Raw genomic sequence first — 13187 nt, forward strand, 5'->3', positions numbered from 1 at the left:
GAACCCACTCGATATTTACTTCCCCGGCGCTGGAGGAAAGACGAAATATGCTCTCTGAAGGTTAGGTAAATACGGGTATCCCATGTAGATTGCAACAATACTTTATTGCCCCCAACGATTTTCCGGACCACCGCGACGAAACACAGAATGTACTGAGACACACAGTCAGTCATGCTTCCCCTGCTCCAATCGCCAATGGAATCGGAAAACTAACCCGTAATAGGGATATGAATTACTCTCCAGCATGCACTGTAGAGGGCTCACGAGAGTTATACATGAATGATGGAGTATATGGCTTCGGGGTATGAGAGCAGTCGCAATGTTAAGATTACTATCAAATCAGTCACAAAAAGTGCAACGGCTGGCAGCCAGGTAAATAATTTGAGAATATCAAAGGACGTATATAGTCTCAGAGGCGATAACCAAACTGAAATGGGAAAGCTTTTCATAAAAATGGGAAAGAGCCAGACTTGGAGGGTGTTTACCAAATGCCAAGAACATGGAAAAAAAGTTTATTCACTAGTTTCGCAACAGCCATCTCTGGGAGCAAACAAAAAAGAATGAAAAATTTATACGTAATGATTGCGGCAAAACCCGCGATTAGGTGACTCCAACATACTTATAAGTGAGAGTCAACTGTTTATTTGTCAGTCACGTTTTAAAAAAGCTACTAAGAGTTCCGATTAATAGTAGAACCCTTTCACTATCTTGCGAAAATGTTACATCCGAGATTTAAGGGAGAGGATTAACTGCTGAACAAGGAGAAAGTGCAGAAAACTGGATCATAGAGAGGCATTCAGAGTGAATTGCAAGTTTTTTTTTTTCTAGGATTGCTAATTCTGATTATTTTCCTGACACTAAGTTCTCTGAAATAACTGTAACACAGTTTCATCCAACAAATGTTGGAAGAAAATGGGGCTGAAAATAAGCAGAAAAGGAAACTGATGAACAGGATCCATTTCTTTTGTGAAAAGCCTCATTCCTTGCCCTGACAGCACTATGTCCATCGAGAAAAACTTTTTCACCTACGGGCTTGGTTGGTGAAAATTAAGAAATAATTTAGGAGAGAAAAGAGCCGAGAAATTAGTGAAGATATATATATTTCTGCATGCTCCCGGAAAGATTAAACCGAAATTTACAGTCCTTACTATTCTAAAAGATAAAGTCCTTTTTCTGGAAGTGTAAATGTTATTAACTGTTTCTTATAGACGTAATGGAATAGAAGTTAAAACACTATAAATTCTTGTGGCAGTAAACATTTGCCTTCACTAAATCTGTGGCTTGGTTCTAAAGGGGCCAATGTCAATATTTCTCAAAACTGGTTTTATTGGTGTACGGCATAAGTTTCACGTGCTCTTCATAATGTTAAAACGGCCAATGTCTAAGCCACATAGGACGAGAGATACTGTGGTTTTAAGATGTTGCCGGCGAAGCAGTCTGTATACAGTATACATATGAGCAACAGTCAAGCAGGTGAGGTTGTGTTCTGGGTCAATTGGAGAGAAATGAATTTCAACACCACGTAGGAATTGTTGGATCTGAAACAATTTATTAAAACTTACTTACACGTCTAGCAAATTTCCATACAAAATTAACAGAATATTTCCATTCAATTGAATACTCATTCATACGATTCTTTTCTTCACTGTTAAGCTCATCAAATTCAGGAATACAAGCTACAAGTAATCTCCAAGTTTTGAAAGAATCACAGACTTCAGTTTGATCATAAATATTACTAAGATCAGTAAGCTTAGACAAATCATTAGTAGAAAAATATTTTTTGGCTTTTGTCATTATCACATATTTCCTCTGTGTACGTGGTTTAACAGTTAATTTAGGCCACATTGAATGTGTTAACAAATCTGTTGAAGTTGTTTTCTCTTGTAGATCAATTTATTTATGAAAATACAAAGTACAGTCACCAACAAACTTAACATACTCACATACACCTTTACCCTTAATCCAAATAAATACAGATTCATTTAGAGAAACTTTCCTCTTATTACGAGTATACAACACAAGTGGAGATGGCGACATATATGCGGATTTACCAAAATCTTTATTAGCAAGTTCAGCAATATGATAAGTACGATAGGCAATTATGTCTCTGTCGACAAAACTTTCTAGTCCTGGTACAGATGGAGTACTAGACCCACCTCGTACAATAGCTACTGTAAGCCAACCATTACCATGACCGAAAGTGTCGTTAATATCAATGCTAAAATTAACTCTACATCCAACAAATACACAAGGTCCATCCACAAGGGCAGTAGCGGCAACAGATTTAATTGGTATGCGGTTCTTCTTATCACCAGCTGTTGTAGCAAACTCGATGTTCTCGATCGTTTTATACACTGTAGACCGATTACGACGAATGTATCTCCTTCGTGGCATGTCGGCGGCATTCGTCGTAATCGGTCTACAGTGTATAAAACGATCGAGAACATCGAGTTTGCTACAACAGCTGGTGATAAGAATAACCGCATACCAATTAAATCTGTTGCCGCTACTGCCCTTGTGGATGGACCTTGTGTATTTGTTGGATTTCGACAAAACTTTCTAGTCCTGGTACAGATGGAGTACTAGACCCACCTCGTACAATAGCTACTGTAAGCCAACCATTACCATGACCGAAAGTGTCGTTAATATCAATGCTAAAATTAACTCTACATCCAACAAATACACAAGGTCCATCGACAAGAGCAGTAGCGGCAACAGATTTAATTGGTATGCGGTTCTTCTTATCACCGGATGTTGTAGCGAACTCGATGTTCTCGATGGTTTTATACACTGTAGACCGAAGGAGATACATTCGTCGTAATCGGTCTACAGTGTATAAAACCATCGAGAACATCGAGTTCGCTACAACATCCGGTGATAAGAAGAACCGCATACCAATTAAATCTGTTGCCGCTACTGCTCTTGTCGATGGACCTTGTGTATTTGTTGGATGTAGAGTTAATTTTAGCATTGATATTAACGACACTTTCGGTCATGGTAATGGTTGGCTTACAGTAGCTATTGTACGAGGTGGGTCTAGTACTCCATCTCTACCAGGACTAGAAAGTTTTGTCGACAGAGACATAATTGCCTATCGTACTTATCATATGGCTGAATTGGCTAATAAAGACTTTGCTAAATCCGCATATATGTCGCCATCTCCACTTGTGTTGTATACTCGTAATAAGAGGAAAGTTTCTCTAAATGAATCTGTATTTATTTGGATTAAGGGTAAAGGTGTATGTGAGTACGTTAAGTTTGTTGGTGACTGTACTTTGTATTTTCATAAATAAATTGATCTACAAGACCAATTGATCTGTAGCGTAGCCCACTTGAGGTTAGGTTGGGAGTTTTTTTTTTTAGCAGTTGTATTGTACGAGGTGGGTCTAGTACTCCATCTGTACCAGGACTAGAAAGTTTTGTCGACAGAGACATAATTGCCTATCGTACTTATCATATGGCTGAATTGGCTAATAAAGACTTTGGTAAATCCGCATATATGTCGCCATCTCCACTTGTGTTGTATACTCGTAATAAGAGGAAAGTTTCTCTAAATGAATCTGTATTTATTTGGATTACAGTCATGGTTGGCTTACAGTAGCTATTGTACGAGGTGGGTCTAGTACTCCATCTGTACCAGGACTAGAAAGTTTTGTCGACAGAGACATAATTGCCTATCGTCTACAGTGTATAAAACGATCGAGAACATCGAGTTTGCTACAACAGCTGGTGATAAGAAGAACCGCATACCAATTAAATCTGTTGCCGCTACTGCCCTTGTGGATGGACCTTGTGTATTTGTTGGATGTAGAGTTAATTTTAGCATTGATATTAACGACACAAATATATTTTGGTCCTTTTCATACTTCTGAGAAAGTGTTTTACCAAGTTTCCAATCGGCATAAAAGGGCCAATCTTGACATTGGCCCTCCTTCTTATTTTACATTTGTTGTAAGAAGGGCTAATGTTGACATTGGCCTTTTTTTTTTGCTGAGAGATGGTTTCAACAATTGAAACAGTGCTGTGACATTGGACTTAAATCTGGCGGGAAAACATGATAATAAGAGTTGTTACTTTAGCAATTCCCATAGTCATTTGGCGCATTGTTAGTGTCGAGTCTACATAGTCTTGGGGGACACAAACATCATGTTTCACAGGTGCGATAAGGAAGCGCTTGAGGAACAAACTGCACCTGAAATTTTACTGCTGAAGTCGTCACTTCGCCTCGAAGGTAATTTTACTAAAATAAACTGGTATCTGTAGCATATATATTCCTAATTTTTGCAACACAAGACCATAAATTGACTGGTACCTCTATTTAATGCCAATCTAAAATATTATCAACCGCCTATTAAATTTATTTCATTTTTATTTTCTTTAACCTAGTACCAATACAGTACAGTATTCAGTACCAGTACAGAAGGAAATGCATGTTCCTCATTATTGACAGACGTGCTTTCAAGTTCTGATGAAAATGTGTTTGAAGATTCTGATGAATATGTTCCAAGTGGAGGCGAAAGTAGTGATAAAAGCAATGATGGAGGGAATACAGCTGTAAGAAAGACAGTTAAAAGATATTCAGGGATTGAAGAAATTGATCTAATTCAACAGCAGCCTGGCAATGAAACAACAATGTTCAGTGGAAGGGGGAGGAAGAAATGTGATCCACGGGATTCATCCAAAAAAAGAAAGTGATACGAAAAATTAAGGGAGAAAAATAGGAGGAAAGAATTGAAAACTGAAGGAACGGAATACGTGACGTCGAAAGTAAAAGTTATACCCGCTTAAGTTCTGCAATCATCTTGCAATTGCAGGAAAAATTGCCGAGGAAAAGTAAATGACGATGAGAGAGAGAAAATGTTCATAAAATATTACAAATTGTCCCCAGGACATCAAAATCAGTTCCTAGCTAATTATGTGTCTTGAGGAAAAGAACACAAACGTAGGTAAGAGTAATTGTGGAGAAAAGACGGGGCTCCGAAGGGGAGTGTTCTGAAGATTGACGTAGTAAACATTCTAATCATCCGGAAGTTCCATCAGACGACATTGATTTAATAAAGGAAGGCATTAATATGTTCCCTTCCTACGAAAGCCATTATTCTCGATCTCATTCTTCTAAAATTTATTTATCTCCAGACTTGAATATTTCAATAATGTACCGGCTCTATCAAGAATTTTGCCAAACCAAAGGTATGATGCCGAGAAGCAAAGCGTGTTATCGAAGAGTTTTTGTGATCTGTTTCAATCTTAGCTTCCACAAACAAAGACTGACACTTGTGCAAAATGTGACAAATCCGTCATGTTACTCAAGAATTGCGCTGATGATGCTGAACGTTGTAAGGTTGAAATGGAACGACAGCAAAATTTCGATTTAGCCCAGGCTGCTTACGATCAGAAAGATAGTGATAAAAAGAAAACTGAGCAAAATTCCAATGCAGTAACCCTGGCCTTTGATATGCAGAAATGTTTGCCACTCCTTTTCTACACTGTGGTATGGCATTTTATAAAGGACAACTTTGGACCTTCAACTTGATCATCTACACTCCTGCAAATTGAAATATGTACACCGTGAATTCATTGTCCAAGGCAGGGGAAACTTTATTGACACATTCCTGGGGTCAGATACATCATATGATCACACTGACAGAACCACAGGCACATAGACACAGGCAACAGAGCATGCACAATGTCGGCACTAGTACAGTGTATATCCACCTTTCGCAGCAATGCAGGCTGCTATTCTCCCATGGAGACGATCGTAGAGATGCTGGATGTAGTCCTGTGGAACGGCTTGCCATGCCATTTCCACCTGGCGCCTCAGTTGGACCAGCGTTCGTGCTGGACGTGCAGACCGCGTGAGACGACGCTTCATCCAGTTCCAAAAATGCTCAATGGGGGACAGATCCGGAGATCTTGCTGGCCAGGGTAGTTGACTTACACCTTCTAGAGCACGTTGGGTGGCACGGGATACATGCGGACGTGCATTGTCCTGTTGGAACAGCAAGTTCCCTTGCCGGTCTAGGAATGGTAGAACGATGGGTTCGATGACGGTTTGGATGTACCGTGCACTATTCAGTGTCCCCTCGACGATCACCAGAGGTGTACGGCCAGTGTAGGAGATCGCTCCCCACACCATGATGCCGGGTGTTGGCCCTGTGTGCCTCGGTCGTATGCAGTCCTGATTGTGGCGCTCACCTGCACGGCGCCAAACACGCATACGACCATCATTGGCACCAAGGCAGAAGCGACTCTCATCGCTGAAGACGACAGTCTCCATTCGTCCCTCCATTCACGCCTGTCGCGACACCACTGGAGGCGGGCTGCACGATATTGAGGCGTGAGCGGAAGACGGCCTAACGGTGTGCGGGACCGTAGCCCAGCTTCATGGAGACGGTTGCGAATGGTCCTCGCCGATACCACAGGAGCAACAGTGTCCCTGATTTGCTGGGAAGTGGCGGTGCGGTCCCCTACGACACTGCGTAGGATCCTACGGTCTTGGCGTGCATCCGTGCGTCGCTGCGGTCCCGTCCCAGGTCGACGGGCACGTGCACCTTCCGCTGACCACTGGCGACAACATCGATGTACTGTGGAGACCTCACGCCCCACGTGTTGAGCAATTCGGCGGTACGTCCACCCGGCCTCCCGCATGCCCACTATACGCCCTCGCTCAAAGTCCGTCAACTGCACATACGGTTCACGTCCACGCTGTCGCGGCATGCTACCAGTGTTAAAGACTGCGATGGAGCTCCGTATGCCACGGCAAACTGGCTGACACTGACGGCGGCGGTGCACAAATGCTGCGCAGCTAGCGCCATTCGACGGCCAACACCGCGGTTCCTGGTGTGTCCGCTGTGCCGTGCGTGTGATCATTGCTTGTACAGCCCTCTCGCAGTGTCCGGAGCAAGTATGGTGGGTCTGACACACCGGTGTCAATGTGTTCTTTTTTCCATTTCCAGGAGTTATGTAAAGAGACATAAAGAATGTTCACCCGTAAGTTACATATGGAATGGAACAGTGGCAGGAAGAGGTGGCAAAGTAGCAGCTTCTTGTCTATATGATTATTTGATGAAACTGGCCGACGAAATTGTTGAGGTACACCTGCACAGCGATTCGTGTACCAGACATAACATAAATATTTTATTGCCATCATGTTTCTCAGAGTAGTGGTAGATTTCATGATTCTGGGAAGACGGTTGGAAATCAACCACAAGTGTCTTGAAGTGGGCACACTCATTTGGAAGCTGACTCAGTTCACGCAGCCACTGAGAAGACAAAGAAAACATCAACAGTGAAGTAGAACTGCCAAGAGACTGGGCCAAATTAATACGCATAAGCCACACATAACTGCAATAGAGCTGGAACAGAAGGACTTCTACAACTTTAAAGACTTGATGAGAGGTCATTATCTGCACAAGAAAATAAACACAGAAGGAATCCTATTGTTTGGAAGAAGATAAAATGGATAAAGTATCACTCAGATATGCCAAAAATTGTCTTCTACAAACACAGTTACTTCTTAGAAGAACCATTCAAGATGACAGATCTGAACAGAAAGAAACCTCGACGCTTGTCTGGGCCAAAATTTGCGTCTGTTTCTGATGCTATCATGTTGTTGGTGTGGTCTTCAGTCCTGAGACTGGTTTGATGCAGCTCTCCATGCTACCCTACCCTGTGCAAGCTTCTTCATCCCCCAGTACTTACTGCATCCTACATCCTTCTGAATCTGCTTCGTGTATTCATCTCTTGGAGTCCCTATATGATTTTTACACTCCACGCTGACTTCCAATGCTAAATTTGTGATCCCTTGATGCCTCAGAACATGTCCTACCAACCGGTCCCTTCTTCTTGTCAAGTTGTGTCACAAACTCCTCTCCTCCCCAATTCTATTCAGTACCTCCTCATTAGTTAAGTGATCTACCCATCTAATCTTCAGCATTCTTCTGTAGCACCACATTTCGAAAGCTTCTATTCTCTTCTTGTCCACACTATTTATCGTCCACGTTTCACTTCCATACTTGGCTACAATCCATACAAATAGTTTCAGAAACGACTTCCTGACACTTAAATCTATACTCGATGTTAACAAATTTCTCTTCTTCACAAACACTTTCCTTGCCTTTGCCAGTCTACGTTTTATATCCTCTCTACTTCGACCATCATCAGTTATTTTGCTCCCCAAATAGCAAAACTCCGTTACTACTTTAAGTATCTCATTTCCTAATCTAATTCCCTCAGTATCACCCGACTTAATTTGACTACAAAAAGCTGCATGCCCTCGGGAAAAATTACGGCTGTAGTTTCCCCTTGCTTTCAGCCGTGCGCAGTACCAGCACAGCAAGGCCGTTTTGGTTAGTGTTACAAGACCAGATCAGTCAATCATCCAGACTTTTGCACCTGCAACTACTGAAAAGGCTGCTGCCCCTCTTCAGGAACCACACGTTTGTCTGTCCTCTCAACAAATACCCCTCCGTTGTGGTTGCAACTACGATACGGTTATCTGTATCGCTGAGGCACGCAAGCCTCCCACCAACGGCAAGGTCCATGGTTAATGCCATAATACCCATTTCGAAAAGAAATTAAAGGACTTAAGGCATCTCCTTCCACACATCAATGTAAGCAGTCGTCCATTCTACATGCACTTCACTCACCTGAGAGCCAATACCCAGTCAGATGGAAGAGATAAACAGATGTCTTACGAAGGGGAGGATGAGGATGGTGATGATGACGGAAATGAGTGATATATTTTCTCTCCTCTTTTACGGTTATCAACCATAGTCTATGCAAATTATTTGTCTGACATTAAGAAATGTGAATAAACACTTTTCCCTCTGATTACAAGACCAAACAGTGTTTTCACGATTTACAGTGATAAAATGTGATTTTTGAAACATGTAGCAGTTGCCGTCAGTTATTAAATTCTTGAGGAATCAATAAAGTGATTTAATTAATGAGTACAAGGAAATATTTATCTTAAAATTACCTGCTTCTGGTTATTCAGTTTACCTGACCCTGATGTCCAAAGGGCCGATGTCAAATAATTTAAGAGAGTTCATGATGTTAAAAAGGGCCGCGTCCTTGTAAGTCCTTCAATTTTGAAGTTGAATATTCTACAAATTTATTATTTAAAAACAAGCTTTAGTTAAGTTGATTTACTAAAATGATAGTAACAAATAGCCCTAAATATATTGTTAATAGTTGTCAGAAAATATTCAGAAGCTTATAACTCAAAACCAAGATTCTTCCCATTGACCCTTTTAGAACCAAGCAACAGAAATATGATGGCTCTTTTTACTTTGTGTAGGCTAGCTATGTAAGATTTTGATTGTTGGTTAAATTTTTATAATTACATGTAACAGGGTTTTATTGGGAGTTTTGGTGATCTTTTTTAAACTGAAAGGAGATTTTTTTTTTGGGTCGGTTCTAATTACAACAACCTTGTCACTGTTGGCTCTCTGCTATTTAAAGTTATTCAATAGTAAATTGGTATGCCAATTGATTTGTAAACAGAGGAACAGCGACAGTACTGTGGTGAACCACTCTTGCGGAAAAACTACGTTTTTAATATAAAAAAGCAAATTATATTGGTCTCCATGACCATCTTCATCTTCCGAAAACGGCAACAACGGTAAAACGGAACTTCAGAACGGTACACGATGCTTCTGAAACCATCATAAGACGACACATTAACACAACTTACTTGCATTTCATATGATCTAATTTCAAAACAAAGTGGGACATGTTTTACTGGCGATGTCTCTAGAGACAGAAGTTTAAAACGACAGCGATAGCACTGATGTGTATGAGAGCGATCACAAGCTAATAATTATCCAGCTCAGCACCGTAAAACAATCAACAAAATAGCAGAAACTCAGAAAAGTTACTCATGCTTCACAAAATAGATTGGATGTATACGTAGAAAAACGGTTTTGCAAAAGTCGTTGTATTTGGCAGTAATCCAGACTAAATGAAATGTCGACAAGAAAATCCAGTATCTTGTGTCGTTGCACATGTTACTCGTTGCGAAACCAGATTCTACTAGTGAAGGAAATTCCTGTATTGATCCAATCCAAAAGTCAGCACACAACAGTTCTACAGGGAAAAAAAGGAGAGCTGAAATACTAAAGATACATAAAATCATTCTACGTACACAACATTTCTAATCGTCCAATCACTGGCCTCAAACGCTTTGACGTAGCCAGTCATGTCCTCACAAGCGGTCCCATGGTGTAATGGTTAGCACTCTGGACTCTGAATCCAGCGATCCGAGTTCAAATCTCGGTGGGACCTAAATTTTTATTTTTACTGTCGGATACAACATGCTATGGGTAGTTAAGATCAAATAAGTACTAACCAATTATAACAACGCAACCTTGAGAAGTAATACATTAAAGCTTATCGAGTACTGATCTAATGTGCCTCCCATTTCAGCTGAGAATTGTTTTTTATAAAATTGAAGAAAATGATACAAAATGAAAAAGGAAAGAAAAATCAAAAACAATTTTTTCCCTGTAACGAACTTGATTCTCATGTTAACAGACCTTGCCGAGCTCACGTCATTAAATTGCATTTATTTATTTACCAGTCTTCGAACATGTTAAAACTGTTTACTGGGTAACGCCCGTTCAAACCTTTTATTTCCCTTCCACGAAATCTGTATAACTTTCAACTTAGAAACTATGATGACATGCTATGAGCATAATTTACTTCTATTACTTTGTTCCACATAGCGTAATTCCTCTCCGCATATCTCAATCAGGAATTAATTCTCGTAATTCGGGCACCGGTCGTATTAGAGGACCCGACCACACAGTTTAGTCTCTTACAGAGTGCTACATATGGCACTGTGTAGTTTTACGCTATTTTGTGTTCTATTTATTGGTTAACACCGAATGAAATTTCCGTCAATGCGCCATTTTCGTGTGTTCAAAATATGGGTCCGATTGTTGTTATACTGAATGATTATAACATTCAAATAGAATTTTCGGTCAATATTCTGTAATTACTGCTTAATAATCATTAAATTTCAAAATTTGGTTATGTAATGAAAAGGCTCCATTACTGGCTGAACCTCTGATGATGTCATAGGCTACGAGTGCGTGGGTTACATGAGTGTTAGCCGCAGTTACTAGCGCTATTCCACTTTTTCTGCGAACAATTTGGTTATTTAGAGATTGAGAACACGTTTACAACTTCAAAGTAACAATGGAAAGGAACTTTGTGAAGGCTTATAGTGGGAACCTTCTGAAAGTTGACGCGTTTATTGTCTCCTTGTTCTTGAAAAACAACCCGGATTTTTACTTACCGGAAATAACAAACGTGAAAACTGCATTCCATGGCGAATGGGACGGCGGTACTGTGACGCAGCAATAAGCCACAGAATTGTCAAAAACTGAGGGAACCCGAAATTGGATTGTTTGTTCGGACCATGCTGAAAAGGTTATCCAGGACAACTTGTGACACAGTGGAAACTTTTCCATTTAGAAGATAATTCTGATTGTTAATTACTGTGCTTGACGCCAGAACGACTACTGTTTTCCAGGTACTTCTTTTTTAAATTTCAAATTTTCAGAGAGCATAATAACACTCCAAAATATGTAATTGACGCAGCGGAACCTCAGAGTATCTGTTGCTCCACTGCGAACTTAACTGCTGCTAAAATACAATAATTTAAAAGTGCTTAAGCAGGACCAACTTTTATTTTGTCGTAATGCTGTGGTCTTTTACAATTCCTCGTAGGTTCCAAACAATGTTCAAATTTTCTATTTGTCAATATCGTACAGCTTTCCAACAGGTTCAATGGAGACAGTTGGAAGTGGCAAATTATTGTGTTCACCGATTTGTTTGGGGAGAATAATGTGGTCGGAAATTGTTAAATGGTTTCTCGGGTTCTTGAAGAAGAGTTACATCAGGAATGAAATAAAGTTTCTTAAAATCATCCTTGTGATTCATCTCATATTTATCAGACACAAAATAAAGCTAGTAAATGAAAATAATAAATTAATAAATTAATATGATACAGAATTTAAAGCTCTGGCATAACTGCTTACGAATAAAGTAAATTTAAGAAGAGAGCAGTATTTTTTTTTTAAGAAAAATGAAAGAAGAAGTGATGAATTTCCTCCCCATTACGATCAATCTTGGGAGCATTGCTTAATAAGCCAACACGCTTCCCATTACGCTCCATTAAAATCGCCGTAACAGAAATAATTCACCTGGTGACCACTCTGGATGTCTATGACCGAGTTGCAACCACATTTTACACATATTATCGCTCTTTGGGACGCTCTAGAACAAATTTTCAAGAGTTCGTACACATGTATTTGTACAGTGTGGTATTGCACACCATTTGTAACTCATTTTTAGAAGTTCCAAACAAGACGTCACTGTGAGAAGCAAGGTGCTGATCAATGACTTCAGAAACATCACATGACTCAAACGGAACGTTTTACTGGGCTTTCGAATTATTTATATTTCATTTCCGTTTTTCTAAATATTGAAATTCATGACTGAAAAAAGAATGTTATCGGCATAAAATGACATAATTAACCCTTTAAGACGATTTCCAGAAAACAGTGAAATTCCCTGTGGCTATGTGGCCTTTCCCGCCGTATTAACATACCAGATCCTTGTCGGTCAAACTGTCATCTGCACGCAATATTTCCGCGGTCCATCCGGCAGCCATCATTAGGTGAGAACGGATTCGATTATGCAGATGACAGTTTGATCCGGCTGAAGACCCGATAAGAATTTAATGAGTGAAATTCCCAATCACCGAAAAATAAAAACTTGTCAACAGGTTCTATGTATGTTACTCCATTCGTTTTTTAAGTTTAGTTGCTCCTGCCTCTCAGAACAAATATCGTTTGAAATACCATAAAAAGTTAGCTTGTCGTCAATATGTGGATATTGTTTACAGGTCTTCTGGTGAAAGTGGTCTCACGTCCTCAACACGGCAAACTTATGGACAGAGCTGTCTATTTAAATATCTGTTAATTTCATCCCACTTTCGAAATAAATAAAGATACGTTTGGACCAGCTACTTTTTCAGTTAGCTGATTCGTTATTCTTTTATGTAATACTAACGCTTTCCAATGTTCATAGGGACACACTGAATTTCTTTTGTGTTTACAACATCTCTAACGAATGTACAGTGGCTGCACAGGACACTACTACATTCTGGATGTTTT

General features: G+C 40.0%; 1 protein-coding gene and 1 non-coding gene across 2 annotated transcripts in view; one reads left to right on the top strand and one right to left on the bottom strand.

Annotated features, from left to right (window-relative positions):
- LOC126273174 (homeobox protein AKR-like) overlaps window positions 1-13187 on the bottom strand; it is an 865473-nt gene that overhangs the window by 732120 nt on the left and 120166 nt on the right. The gene's annotated exons all lie outside the window — the stretch shown is intronic.
- Trnaq-cug (transfer RNA glutamine (anticodon CUG)) lies at window positions 10216-10287 on the top strand. Its single transcript has one exon. It is a non-coding gene; the product is annotated as a tRNA-Gln (tRNA).

This window comes from Schistocerca gregaria, chromosome 5, assembly GCF_023897955.1.
Source record: "Schistocerca gregaria isolate iqSchGreg1 chromosome 5, iqSchGreg1.2, whole genome shotgun sequence".
NCBI classification, from domain to species: Eukaryota; Metazoa; Arthropoda; class Insecta; order Orthoptera; family Acrididae; genus Schistocerca; species Schistocerca gregaria.